The 15,305-nt window shown below is 46.6% G+C and overlaps 1 long non-coding RNA gene across 4 annotated transcripts in view; it reads left to right on the plus strand.

Annotated features, from left to right (window-relative positions):
* Window positions 1-14,913, plus strand: part of LOC146036654 (uncharacterized) — a 111,866-nt gene extending 96,953 nt beyond the window's left edge. For all 4 annotated transcript variants that reach the window (XR_014460901.1, XR_014460902.1, XR_014460903.1 and 1 more), the window contains 2 exons: window positions 13,561-13,848; window positions 14,780-14,913. This is a non-coding gene — a long non-coding RNA (uncharacterized LOC146036654). The remainder of the gene's footprint in view (window positions 1-13,560; window positions 13,849-14,779) is intronic.
* The last annotated feature ends 392 nt before the right edge of the window (window positions 14,914-15,305 follow it).

The raw sequence follows: 15,305 nt of genomic DNA on the forward strand, positions 1-15,305 counted from the left end.
AGTCCCTATGAACATTAGTATGCATCGGCTTCTTTAGGACTTTAACTGCATTTATATTTTATAATAAATTAGATTTTCTTCCAACATTTTCAATTCTCTCTCTCTTATTTTTTTTCTATACCAACACCACTCACCCCTCACATTCAACACCAGCAGGACAGCGCTTACTCTACCCATCTTAAATGTACCAGGGATAGGGCTACCCCCTCTTGGTCGATATCTACAAACGAATAAGTTAATACTAATCAGGTTGAATATCTTGCTAGCTTATAGCAATTATACGTGCCCCATAGGGGTCAGGGTCTTTTGCTCTAATTGTTACCCTTTATTAGGTCAACTGAACACTGTGGATACAATATTGTGATAGTTTACTGCCTTGTGCTCTAATTACTACTGAGTAACTCAAGGTGCAACTTGTGCTCAGGTACCTTCCCCTCTTCCCTTTTCCCCAACAAAATACGCTGAATAGACGCTGTGCGCATGCGCACAGCATCTATTCACTTCAGGCTGGGGGGACTCCAAACTGCCCCCCCCTGCCGGCTCCGGGTGGATCGTGGGACCAACAAAAAAAATCAGGATGATCCCGTGAAAAATGACAGTTGGGAGGTATGCCAAATTAATGACCGCCATATACTGAATAAATACATCATAGCCCTGGGCAGTATAAGATAACTTATAAATAATTAAAGTACACAGTGTTGAACTTAATCCTTAGAGGCAGTGGGACACAACAGATATTTTTTCTGTACCCCTATGGGCTAATACAACCCTGCTTGCATTATCTGTCCAGTCAATTCACACTTCAATCTCCATTTTGTTTTATCCAAGCAAAGCATCATTCACAATGTAGATGCTGTAAGTTTGTGTTGTGCCGCTGCTCCACCCCGGCCCCCGATGACATCAGTGATCCGGCTTACTGCCAGGTTGCACCTTGCAAATGTCGGGTCGCTCCCGGGACAGACATGTCCAAATCCTAAATGTGTCCCCTATTTGTGAGGTCACTCCCATACCCACAAGGCCATTGCCCTTTTTGCTGGAATCGAAGAGCAGTCCACCTGCACTGGATGTCATCTGAGGTAGGAAAGCCTCTGGTGGATTATATAATAGATATGAACTGTAGGTGTTGTGTCTCAATTATAAAATACTGTATAATGCTTTTAACAAAGCTCTCAACCATAATATAGTTGCAAAAATAAATGCTGAACATGTTTCTTTCAAATTGATATGTTAAATTATCCACTGAGGACTGAACATTCAGTGATTTGTCTCTTTATTAATGGTTGTAATTTTAAAAGATTCTCAGCAATTGCCTGAAATTAATTGGATTATGTTATTTTTAAACTTAAATGGATAAATCACTGATGCAATAAGTCTGCTGTCTCTGCATGGTGATAAAGGAGATGTCTCTGAACAATGATTCACCTGTCTACATTATTTTAGTGTTTTTGCCATCTTTTCTTCCTTAATAGTGTATATGACCTGACAGTGGGTCTACCTCAGGTGCGGTTGTTCTTGCTGATTCGTCGCTATATTTGATCTATGCAATTGCGATTATATGCTAATAAGGGCAGAAGCTAATCTGGGCATGGGGGCGCCCAATGCGCCACATCATTTCTGTTCAACAGCGTATAATTGCTGAATCATGGGTCGCATTGTCATAGCTGGGATCATGTCAGAGAGTCTTGAGTGTCTCTGTAGACACACAAGATGAGCTCTACTGCTGAAAACGCTATCTGAACAGCTATGACACACCTGCGTTTGGCCGATCACTCCCCATATCCAACCCCAATATTCCTTTCACTCACATTGTGACTTATTCCTTGGTGTGATCAGGGGTTAAAGTGAACCACTAAGACGGTTCCTTTTCATTTGTATATTATGCCAATGGTGAGTTCAGCCACTATGGAGAGATACGAATGAACACAGCCAAAGAAACTGCTATATGTGCTTACTCTGTATTTGTGCTGTAAGTAATGGTACGCATTGGTTACGTTAATAGTCATTCCACTGAAGGCGAATTCCCATAAAGAAACCTTTACATACACAGTGACCTATTATTCCTTGTGAGTTTGGTACGATATGTGGTTTCCCTTGTACCCTGAGATATCTTGAGAATCCTCACAAGATTTGGACTTTTATATTTTACCTCCTTCTTTTTCGGTACTCACACGTTGTCATATTGGAGCGGCGATACTAAGGAACTGGACAGGACCAAAGAAACCTTTATAAGAGGGTCTAGAGTCAGTATCCAGTGAGTACCTGTACGTCATCCATATAGGTTGATGTTGACACAGAAGGTGACCCTTTAAAAAGATACCTTGATACACGAGATCTCACTTACTCATTTGTGAGTTTGATACGCCACTATCTCTCTTCCCTGTATACTTCACTGATTCATTCATTTTCTGAAGGAACTGATACATTGTCTTCTTTCCCCTATGATCACAACTCATCATGATACATCACACAGAGTCAGGCGCCATCAATGTTATTTTTTAAGCTACAGATTTCTACAAAAGGAGATCTTCCAGTGATCCTCTATTAACATTGAGGTTGCAAGGACTTCAGGGCTGCGCTTTGGGACATTCTGCTTTTTCTGCTTTTCTGCTTGTCCACCACAATGTGGCTGGACACTGAAGAAAGCAGGATTCCAGCCTCTGTGCTGGCTGTCAGCAAAGTACATAAGAGTGTGCAGGGCTGTTAACCCCTGCCAACTCGGTCACTAGCATGGCAATGACCACTGGGACCCTGGGGGATTTATACACATTGGATATGTTTAATATTTCTGCTGAGGTCCTCACTAGTGCAGCCTGAGCTTGAGCACTGTGCATGTAACCCCCCTGGCACTGTGCATGTAACCCCCCCGGCACTGTGCATGTAACCCCCCCGGCACTGTGCATGTAACCCCCCGGCACTGTGCATGTAACCCCCCAGCACTGTGCATGTAACCCTTCTGGCACTGTGCATGTAACCCCCCCCTGGCACTGTGCATGTAACCCCCTGGCACTGTGCATGTAACCCTCTGGCACTGAGCATGAAACCCTCTGGCACTGAGCATGAAAGCCCTGGCACTGAGCATGAAATCCCTGGTAAAGAGCACAAAACCCCCTCTAATGAGCAAGTAGGTAATAGACATTGCCGTGTGTGGCATATTCTGTAATGGGCATTATGGTCGTGGCATAATGTGTAATGGGCATTACGATGTGCAAAGTCCCGTCCGAAAAACCCATGCCCTAAATTTTTACTGCATGCCATCGGCGTGCACTGTTACACTTTTACAAGGTGTTTGGGTTGTCTTGCACTGTGGGGCACAATTCAATTAAGGGTGGTATTATATGGCCCGCATTATTCTTTTCAATGCGTGGAGGGGAGGCCGGGGAGTGAGTTCCACTTTAAGCACTGGGTGTGATCACAATCACAATTCACTTGCTTGCATGTGCACACTGCGGCTCAGATGCATGCACAGTAAGAAAACATTTAACCAATAGCTTCTTTGTGACCAACCCTGAATGAGCCTTAATAATGGGGGGTCAATCACAGTAGATGTTTAGTATTCTCTTAATCAGTGTTTGCACGAGTAACACTTTTATGTATGTACAGTTTATTCAGCCCACCACCATCCACCCGCCAATAACGGCTTTCCAGAACCTCAGGTGAAAATGTGGAGGTGGCAGCTGAGATGTCCAATATCTGTTGTTTGATGTTCAACAAGGATGCGTCTCTTAGGGGTGTATTCAATTTGGCAAGCGAGGGGGTTAAACAAACAATCCTCGCTGAAAACAAGCGATCCTCACCATTGAACCCCTGCGCTGGCCGCTCACCCTATTCACAATCTGGGGGAATCCTCGCTATCAAAGGACAGCAAGGATTCCCCCAAACAGAGAGACTCGTGGCTAATGCAGGGAGCGCGCTGCATTTAGCCGCAAGCCTCGCTGTTTTAGTAGCTGCATACGCCATTTCCCCCTCGCTCCAAAACCGAGTGAGGGGGAAACGGCGTGTTCAGCCACAGCTCGCACAAAGCATTGAATACACCTCATAGATTCATCCTTAATTTTGTGATAATCACACTCAGGGACACCCCTCAGATTCCGAAACCCCTGGGAAGTTGCATAAAGGTAGAGCTGTCCCTGCCCTTATTACTGGATTGCACCTAAATAAAATTATTCTCTCTAACCCAATAATAGGTAATTGAGAATTCTTGATCTTTAACCACCACCAGTCACTGCTCTCATCTTGTTTGATAAGCAAGCCAATCCAAACACCGTCATCCACTTGGTATATTGGGGCAGATATTTTAAGCCGGGTGAAGTGATAAAGTGGATGGTGATAACGCACCAGCCAAGCAGCTTCTAACTGTAGGAGCTGCTCAGCTGGTAACTTGACAGTTAGGAGCTCAGCTGGTAACTTGGCAGTTAGGGGCTGTCTGGCTGCTGCATTCTCACCCACTGATTTATCACCTAACCAGGCTTAATAAATCTGCCCCATTGTCTTTGGAGGCACCATTTCCATACAACACGACACCCTTAGCATACCTCCCATAAAGAAATAGTAGTACGTTTATTTAGTAGACAGTAAGTGAAATAGGACCCATGGTTGCTAAACATCATAAGTTATTTAGTAGACAGTAAGTGAAATAGGACATAGGACCCATGGTTGCTATACATCAAGGTTTTGTCTGGACATCCTTCTTTTTATTAGTTACTGTAAGAATACATTGATTAAAGCTATTTGGGATATGAATGCATTAAGAAGCTTGGGATAAGTTCCAGCCATTCAGAGTCAATAGGTCTCTAGGGGAGGTAAAGTAAGTGGGATCGGTATCAGCCAATAAAATTATAGTATGCAGAATAAAGACATGAAATTAAGTAGAAAAGCAAAGAGACATTCTAAACCCAGGGCCGGTGCAAGGCACGGGAGCACCCCAGCCAGTCAGGGGGGCGCCCCGGCGCTCACCCGCTCCACGGGGGTGGGGGGATGGGGGGTGCGTGATGTGGCCGCCGCGTTGCTCGGGGGGAGGGGGTACGGCCGCCGTGATGCGCTCCAGCACTTACCCACTCCACGAGAGGAGGGAGGATGCGTGTTGCTCCGGGGGGAGATACGGCTGCCGTGCTGATGGGGGGCGGGAGGTTGCGATGCGGACGCTGCATCGCTCCACATTTGCCGGGTGATGTGCAGGGGGGGGGGCGCAGGTGATGCAGACAAGTCACTAGGGGAATGGGGGGGGTAATGACCGCCGCTTCCCTCCATCCAGGGATCCCTGCTCACAACTAGCACCCTCCAGTGGTCGGCACCCTAGGCAAATGCCTAAAGCTGCCTAATGGTGGCGCCGGCCCTGTCTAAACCAGAGTTTTGGAAACTGAAGGTTCCACCAACCTACACCCCAAAAAAAAATAATGGGTCAATTAAGATCAAGTACTATTTATTATTTCATTTCTGTAAGCAATCAGCAGTCAGGAGGGGATATTGGTGAAGCTGTTGCATGTTTCTGGTACTATTATGCAAATCTCTTTTTAAATATGTTAAAATTGTCTAGTAGATATAATACTGTTTGGCCTGACAAGTCTCCATTAAACTGTAGGACTAGCTTGAGTTTGCTATATTAATGTTGATTCAGTCACCTCTACTGACCTCCGCTATAGTAATTTTTGTGTTCAGAGTGTTAGTGTCTCCAGTTGTTCTCAGACGAGAAACCATGGGAGAATAGTAAGGTCCATGGCTTCCGTTATACAGGAATAGGGAAAGTTAAAAGATGTGGAGTCACACAAAATAGTTGCAGGACATTAATCAAAAATGCACAATAAGTTATTTAGCAAAAATAGAAAGTACATTTAAGACTAACCGAGATTCTAGAAATATCTAGCAATGTATTCAAAGCATTACTGACTACAAAATGAATAAAGCTGGTCCTGGAAAGTAGGATGCTTCTTCTGTTGAAAACAAAAAAAATAATACTACAGTATGCACAATTTGATGGAGAGAAGTCACAAATAGAATAATGTTGCCAGAGGAAATTCTGCTTGTTTTTTTTTTTATATGAGTGAAGCTGGAATTCACAGATAAAATGCCTGTCAGACTGACACTCATTTTATCTGACAGCCTCACACCCATCAGATATCATGGGCAATCACAGGGCCAGATGCACTAAGCTTCAAACGTGATGAAACGAAGTGTAATAAAACAGCCAGCCAATCAGCTCTTACCTGCCATGTCACAGACTGTGTTTGGAAAATGTCAGGTAGGAGCTGATTGGTTGGTTATTTATCACTCTCTATTTTATCAGTTTTGAACCTTCGTGCATCTGGTCCTGTGCAGTGAGATATCTCAGACAGTGGCATAACAGTGGCACTGCAGCCCAAGCGCTGGCTTGGAGGAGCCAACACTGTGGGGACGCATGGTCTTTGCAGATTCCAATGACCGTCAACCCAAATTAGTAGTAGTAGTAGTAGTAGTAGTACGTTTATTTATAAGGTGCCACAAAGTGTCCGCAGCGCCGTACATAGCAAACAAAAAAAAATTACAAGGTAACCTACAGGGTGTGTTGATAAAATACAGCATAAATAGGGGTATAGCTGGTAGAACTAAAATCAGCATCAGTTCAGAAGTAGGTTTAGAAATTGTCGAGGAGACTGAAGGTGAAGTAGAGAAAGGGAAGAACAGGACAGGAGCACAGGTGAGGTAAAGAGGTAGGGTGAGTACGTGAGGAAGGAGGGCCCTACTCATAAGAGTTAACATACTAAAAGGAGGTGGGAGGACAAACAAAAAACAATAGGATAAGTAGGAACGGATGGGAACGGAGGCAGGATAGGAGGATCAAAAGAGGTTAGGAGGAGGGATAGGCTTGTTGAAAAAAGTGGGTTTTGAGGGAGCGCTTGAAGGAGGTAAGGGAATTAGAAAGTCTGATGGGTGGCGGAAGGTTGTTCCAGTGCAGGGGGCAGCGCAAGAGAAGTCTTGGACACAGGAGTGGGAGGAGGTGATTAGGTGAGAGGTCAGTCGGCGGTCAGCGATGGAGCGAAGAGGACAAGAGGGAGTGTGGATAGAGATCAGTGAAGAGAGGTGGAGGAGGAGAGAGCCTTGTAGGTGGTGGTGAGGAGTTTAAAGAGAACTCGGAAAGGAATGGGAAGCCAGTGAAGAGATAGACAGAGGGGGGAGGTGGAGGTAGAGCGGTGGGAGAGGAAGATGAGCCTAACAGCAGCGTTAAGAATGGATTGGAGAGGTGCAAGGCGGCTGACAGGTAGCCCAGAGCGAAGTAGTCAAGGCAGAGATGACAAGAGAATGAATGAGAATTTTGGTCGCGTCAGTGGAGAGGAATGGTCTGATGCGTGAGATGTTGCGTAGGTGAAAGCGGCAAGACTGTGAGAGAGCACAAATGTGGGGGGTGAAAGAGAGGGAGGAGTCAATGATGACACTGAGGCAGCGCGTGTGGTCGGTGGAGGTGATCTCGGTTTCACCAATGGTGATAGTGGGAGAAGAGGGGATGTTCGGGGGATGGAAGATTAGAAGTTCAGTTTTAGCCATGTTTAGTTTCAGGAAGCGTTGGGTCATCCAGGCTGAGATGGCCGTGAGGCATTCGGAGATCTTGGACAGGAGTGATGGGGATAGGTCGGGGGAGGAGAGATAGATTAGGATATCATCAGCATAAAGGTGGTAATGGAAACCATAGGAGCTGATGAGGGTGCCCAGAGAGGTGGTGTAGAGGGAGAAGAGGAGAGGGCCAAGGACTGACCCTTGGGGAACACCGACTGGCTGCGGGGTAGTAGGAGAGGAGGAGCTCGGAGTGGAGACGGAGAAGGAGCGATCGGAGATGTATGAGGTGAACCAGGAGAAGACCGTGCCAGTGATGCCAAAGGAGCGGAGGGTGTTGATCAGGAGAGGGTGGTCAACAGTGTCAAAGGCAGCTGACAGATCAAGCTAGATGAGGATAGAGAAGAGGCCTTTGGATTTAGCCGATAGTAGATTGTTAGTGACTTTGGTCAGGGCAGTTTCAGTGGAATATAAAGGGCGGAACCCGGATTGGAGGGGGTCTAGAATGGAGTTAGCAGTAAGGTGGCTTAGGAGACGATTATAGGTCAGATGTTCTAGGAGCTTGGAGGCAAAAGGGAGGAGGGAGATGGGCCTGTAGTTGGAGGGAGAGTTGGGGTCCAGATTTGTTTTTTGAGAATTGGGGAGACAAGAGCATGTTTGAAGGAGGAAGGGAAGATCCCAGAGGATAGGGAAAGTTTAAAGAGGTGAGCCAGGTGGGAGCAGACTGACGGACTGAGACGACGGATAATATTGGAGGGGATAGGATCGAGCGGGCAGGTGGTGGGAGAAGCGGATTGAAGGATAGAGTGGACTTCAGTGGCAGTGGTGGGGTAAAATGAGGACAGGGGTGGGAAGGAGGGGAGTGGAGATGTAGGAGGGGAGGAGGGAGAGAGTGAAGTCATGGCAGCAGGGATGGCAGTCCTGAGAGAGAAGATTTTGGTTGAAAAGTAGGTAGCAAAATCAGCGGCTACGATAGAGGACGGAAGAGCTGGAGGAGGGGGGAGAGCAAGGAGTTGAAGGTGGCGAAGAGCCTGCGGGGTTTGGATGATTGGGAAAGGATGAGGGACTTAAAGTAGCATTCCTTGGCCAGAGCAAGGGCAGAGCTGAAGGAGGAAAGAATTAATTTGAAATGGAGATAATCCGCGAGGGAGCGTGATTTCTTCCAGAAGTGCTCAGCAGTGCGAGAGCACTTTTTAAGGAATCGAGTGATAGGCGAGTGCCACGGTTGGGGGTTGGAGCATCGAAGGGGGATAGAGGAGGGAGGGCAGGCAGAGTCCAATGCTGATGATAGGGTGTCATTATAGAGGGAGGCGGCGAGGTTCGGGCTGGACAGGACGGCGATTGGGTCGAGAAGAGGACACAGCGTGTTTGAGAAGGCAGCAAGATCAAGTGTGTTGATGTTATGCCATGAGACAATTTGCTTGGGAGGGGGGGGGGGAGAGGGGGAAGCAGTGAGGGAGAAGGAGATGAGGTGATGGTCAGAAAGAGGAAAAGCCGAGATAGTGTAGTCAGTAAGGAAACAAGAGCGAGAGAAGACGAGATCAAGGGAGTGTCCTTGGATGTGGGTGGGAGAGGTAGTCCACTGAGATAGGCCAAGAGAGGAGCAGAGAGAGAGGAGTTTGGAGGTGCCAGGATAAGCGGGGTTATCCAAGTCACCAAGAATGACAGATGGCAGGTCAGAGGAGAGGAAGTGTGGAAGCCAGGCGGCGAAGTTGTCAAGAAATTGGGAGATAGGGCCAGGGGGGCGGTAGATTGCAGCGACATGGAGGTGGTAGGGGTAAGAGAGGGTTCAAGGTGAATGACACTGTAGGTGCATGAGGCTGAGAGGAGAAAACCCACGCCGCCACCTTGGCGACCGTCAGGCCTGGGGGTGTGAGAGAAAGAGAGGCCACCGTGGGAGAGAGCAGCTGGAGAGACAGAATCAGAGGTGGAGAGCCAGGTCTCGGTGATAGCAAGGAGGTGGAATGCGCTTGAGATGAATAGGTCATGGATGGCAAAGAGTTTGTTGCAGATGGATCTGGCATTCCATAGGGCACAGGAAAGATGGGGGTGGGTTGTGTATTTATGTGGATAAGGTTTTTGGGATTGCAGAAGCGAGGGGGGGTCATTGGGAGGGTGGGGGTGCGGGGCGAGTGGTCAGGATAGGTATGGGATGGGAGGGGGGAGGAGCGGTAGGAGAAAGTGAAGTTGAGAGATTAACAGCCATGAGGACCAGAGGTGAGAGGGGAGGTTAGTGAAATCAGACAGAGAGCAGAGATTTGGGAAGACAGACAGCGTCTGTAGTAGATTGCGAGGATGTGGTAGATAACAGAGGGCCTTATTCTGGTTGGTGCGTATATTTCCGAATTCTTACGGATGGCGTTTTTTAGTCGTCTGCGCATGCGTGGGGAACGCTATGCGCATGTGCCACACATGGTCTCCGTACTTGTTCTCACTAATACCATACAGAAATGTGCACCGCAAACACTCGTGAAATATGGGCGTATTATGGGCGTCATTCAGAAATACACAGGGGCGTACTTTCAAAGTGGGCTAAACAGGGCGGAAACATGGGCGGACACGGGGGAGTGCACTTATTTTGGTAGGCGTGCATTCAGATAGCACGCCGAATGCACGCGAACAAAAAGGCAAGAAATATGCGGTGTCCATAAGCAAGTATTGCTTTGCAGACACCACTCGGTCATGCGCTAGGCAATCGCTACGCCTAATCACTAAAACCATTGTCAGCTGAACACAATACAATCCACTCCTTTACTCATTACTTGTTAATTACACGCTTGTCACTGCTTCAATTGGAACCATTGCAGCTTAAATGGACCATTAGTAAGCACACACATATATGCTGCACTTTTCACACACTTTTACACTGCAAATAATGAACACAACTTAATATTAATAATAGAAATACACATGTCACTTCTACATGTATCAATTTAACCACACATTTGGGGGAAACAAAAAAATATTTATTACATGAACTTAACAAATAAAATGGAAACCGTAACAAATTAAAAGGTACCATGCCAGGAATAAAATTATAAAAAATATCATAAAGACATGATTTTTTGACATACATAGCCACAGCAGAATCATTAGGAACACATCAGGTGGCTTCACAACAAAAGTATAGCACCAACACTTCAAGTACAGCAGACAGTAATGGTAGCCGAAAGAGGCCAACAGGGGAACCAAACATGACATTCGAAACGAGGGCAAATGTGGGTACCCTCTGCACGGAATTGGACACAGGAAGCTGACACACACACAGCTCAATGAAAGATTTGGGAAGACATAAGGGTGGAGATTAATGCGGACACAAGTTCATTTGCGGGCACGTTTGCCCCTGGCAGGCTCCTTGCCACGTGCAGCAGCTCTTCGGCCACGGCCACGGTCAGATGGTGGCCCAGGTGGAGCAGATGCTGGTGAGGGGGTGGATGGTCTTCCCCCTCTGGCAGCAGGGAGTGCTGATGGTGGGAATGCACCAGAAACGGATGACATTAGGACCCTATTGCTGGCAACTAGCTCCACCATAAGCTCATTATGGTGGAGGAGGAGGTCATTTTGCCGCAGGGCTTGATCAGCCAGCACCTGCAGGCTAGCAGCAATTGATTGCTGGGTGGCAGCCATAGCCTGCAGGCTCCCAGCGATACTCTGGTGGCTGCTGACCAAACCCTGCAAGACCTCCTCGGTCCTACGCACCCGCTCTGATGCCGACTCTCCCTGCTGCTGAATATGGGAAAGCACCTGCACCCACCCGGTCAATTCAGCCTCGGTCAGTGGCTGCTGCTGCTGCACGGGCCTGGTACTGGTGGCAGGTGGCACAGACTCCTCAACCTCCTCAAGAGATTCTTGACCAAGCGGTGGGGATGCTGGTGAAAGAGAACATTACAATTACAACACATTCCATGCAAAATTTGAACCGGCTACTTATGGCATGGCAAATAATTACCTTCAAGCAAAGAAGCCATGACTTCCGCTGGGGACTCGCTGTCCATGGTGCTCACCCCCCGGACCTCCTCGACTGCAATGGTCGACTGCAAACTCTGCCATCTCTTCCAGGGGGGTGAGCTTCAGCTTTGATGGCATGGGGCCAGCCCCAGAGGTGTGGCTGTGTTCCCACCGCTGGGTCAATTTCTTCTTGAGGTTCGTTTTGAAGTCGTGCCACCTGCAATCAAAGTTTACATAATAATACATGTCACTCCTCATGTTTGCTGTACCACCCATTGCAATCTGCAACAGATTACAACATGTGCCTCATTACACCAAACTTACATTATATTATATTTGAAAACCAACCCTTAGAAGATACACTCACACTCACCCTACAATAACTATCAATTAAATTACATGGCAAACATGTCTGTGCTTCCAAGCAACGTGACCGCCCATTGACCAACTCCATCTAACATCTAATGTAAACATTACTGGTCTTGTACTGCTCAAATGTAACACACATGAACTTGCCTCTTCTTAACGTGCTCCGTCTCACGAACTTGTGGAGCCACCGCATTAATCTCCGCCGTTATGTCCTCCCAGATCTTCCATCTCCTTGTGTGTGTCAACCGGTCCTGTGGACACTCGATCCAATCCCGTGCGCGGGGCACCAGGATGGCAAGCTCCTGCGCTTCGAATGCCATGTTTCTGGTGGTTGGTTCCTCTGTTGCCCTATTTCGGCCACGGCCACTGCCACGGCCACTGGCACCACCACTGCCACGGCCATGGCCACTGCCACGGCCACGTGTCGCTGTACTCGAAGTGCTGGGCAGGCTACTCTGTTGGGAAGCCACCTGCTGTGTTCCCAATGATTCTGCTGAGGCTGAAGATGGGCCAGCTGCCGATTGGCCTGATGTAGATGGCCCATCTGGCTGCTGTTCTCCCAATGGCTGGTCTGGGTTGATGAGGACATAGGTGGTGCTGGAGTCCATGTTGGCAAACAGGTCCTGCAACACCTGGTCTTCCTCTGATTCTGAGCCAGCCATGTTTGCAACAACATTGCATTTGTCTAACACACCTTTATATCCTATTACGGCAGCGTCGACCGTGCGGCACATAGGCCACGCCCCTAGCTGCGGGAAAAAAACAATTAAAACCTGGCAAACTTAGTAAGTCTGATTTAGTAGGTAATTGCAGATTTGTACTCCAATGACCAAATAAAACTGAGGTCAGACATGACATGTATATGTGAATGTACATCTGTACTGAGCACTTGTTTGGTATGTAGTACAAATGGTATGTAGTACAAATGACACTACCCATTCCATATGTAAATCCAGTCCACCACTTAGGCAATAGTAATCAGTGCTATCATCCAAATCACATGTGAAAGGTCTCCAAATTCTGCCTTGATGCTAGCTACATTGCATTCCACATCTCTAGTGTGGGCCAGTAGAAGGTAAGTGTACACATGGCACCATGGCCTAATATTGGGAAAAGGTCTGGAACTATTTGCTATGTTTCTGCTGTATAGCTTTCACTATAATGAAGCTGTTTAGTACCTTGTAGAGTTAGGTGTAACTGGCCAGTGATGCACACTATTTCACCTGTTGTTTTCACCCATGTTTGGTGAATGTAATAGATTATATATACTGGGTTGCAATCTTCTTTCACCCTGTATGTGTAGGAGATCCTAAGTAATGGCATGGTCTGCTCAACTATGCAAAGGTACAGCCAGAAGCGCCAAGCATATGCGGCTTCCCGCAGGCGCATATTCGTGCGCACCCAGGTGCGCAGGACCATCGCCCAGCTGGAGCGGCGATGGTCTGATCTGAGGCGCCGGGAGCCCGAAAAGCTCCAGCAAATAAGGGCCAGCATTGCACGATGTAAGTGTTTACACATTAAATGGCCAATTGTACATTAATGCTTCCATTACTTTTTTTTCCCAATAAGGTAACCTGGTTCATCATGAGTTAACCATGACATACTCTATCTGTGTGTTTGACATGCTATAATGTGTGTGTAATATGTCATTTTTTGGGATGCAGGATGAATGAACAAATCATGTGACTTATTTAACACTCTGCATTTTGATTTTCCTTACAGCACGTGACCGTGCAAGACGGGCCCGTGAAGAGGGCCAGGAGGAGGAGGCCCCCCCTGAAGAAGTGGCGGAGGAGGAGGCCACAGAAGTGGTGGAGGAGTAGGCCACAGAAGTGGCGGAGGAGGAGGCCACAGAAGTGGGCGAAGAGGAGGCCACAGAACCCATGGTGGAGGCCACAGATGAAGTGGCCGAGGAGGAGGTGGCCTAGGAGTTTATGGGCCACGAGGAGGTGGCCGAGGAGGTTTTTGAAGTGGAGGAGGCATGTGAAGTGCTGGAGGAAGAAGGAATTGGTAGGTAAACATAAGGCATCATTAATAATTGGTGGTAGTACTATTTGTTAGGTACCACTGGTGAATCTAGTGTGTTTTACTCTATTATTAATAAATAAACTAAAGTGGGTTACAACAGACACACTTAGGGGTTAGAGGCCCAAGCTGCAAACGTGGAATCTAGAGCCTCAGGTAGGTGATGCGTTTTGGTTTATGGAGGGCCTTTCTATTTGTTTGGTGTAAGGAAGCGGCTTAGTGCAGCAGCTTCACCTATCTGGCAATGTGACTATGAATCCGGAAGTAAGGGGTAGAGGGACTAGGCTAGCCTTTAAATGTGGTATCCATCCATCCATCCATGTATCCATGTATCCATCCATCCATCCATGTATCCATCCATCCATCCATGTATCCATCCATCCATGTAACCATCCATCCATCCATCCATGTATCCATCCATCCATCCATGTAACCATCCATCCATCCATCCATCCATCCATGTATCCATCTATGTATCTATCTATCTATCTATCTATCTATCTATCTATCTATCTATCTATCTATCTATCATGCAGTTTAGCTATTAAGCAGTGACATGCAGGTAAATATGTATGGCAAAATGTGGCATGTAGTATTGGATGTAGCTTTCTAGTAGATTGGTTATTGGTAAGGCAGGAGATTTGTATCAGTCACATATTCAGTAGTGTAAGCCAGTGTGTGTGTGTGTGTGTGTGTGTGTGTGTGTGTGTGTGTGTGTGTGTGTGTGTGTGTGTGTGTGTGTGTGTGTGTGTGTGTGTGTGTGTGTGTGTGTGTGGCCCATTTTATTTTTTACCATTACAAACAGTATTGGCTATGTAATTGTTTGTATGTATGATTTTGCATGCTGTAGGTACTTAGGATTGACAGTACAAGGTCGACATGATTAGCATAATTTATGTTTATCCCCCTTTAACAGATGACCAGAGGATAGAAGGCGAGGGGTTGCGAGGGGCCCTCCTCAGACTTTACCAGCACCTTGTGCTTATGGCCGAAGAGGTGAAGCATGTCTGCGACCTCCTGGTGTGAACCGGTTTTGTGTTTACATTTTCAACTGTGTAAATAAATTTTTCAAGTTAAAGTTATAAGTGGTCTGTGTGTTATTGTATAATTTTACAGCATAAGTATACATATAAGTATAGAAGTCTAAATAGTGGTGTTTATTTATGTATGGTGCAAAAGGGAGATACAGTATATATAGATGGATTTAGTGCATAAAATTAGCTGCAAGTGAAGGATAATGTAAAGATGTCCATAGTGTGTTGATTTGTATGTGTGTGTTTGCGGGTGAAGAATAATTGATGATGTAATATGCATACAAAGAATGTTGTGAACTTAGCATGATGAAAGGGTTAATGTAAAGTGGTAGTAAAGTGTTTAATCTTCAATTAGATAAATAATCGATGACTATTAAAATCAATCCGTTTTTAATGAGGTTGCCTAAT

Source organism: Crinia signifera, chromosome 9, assembly GCF_055691185.1.
Source record: "Crinia signifera chromosome 9, ASM5569118v1, whole genome shotgun sequence".
In the NCBI taxonomy this organism is placed as follows: domain Eukaryota; kingdom Metazoa; phylum Chordata; class Amphibia; order Anura; family Myobatrachidae; genus Crinia; species Crinia signifera.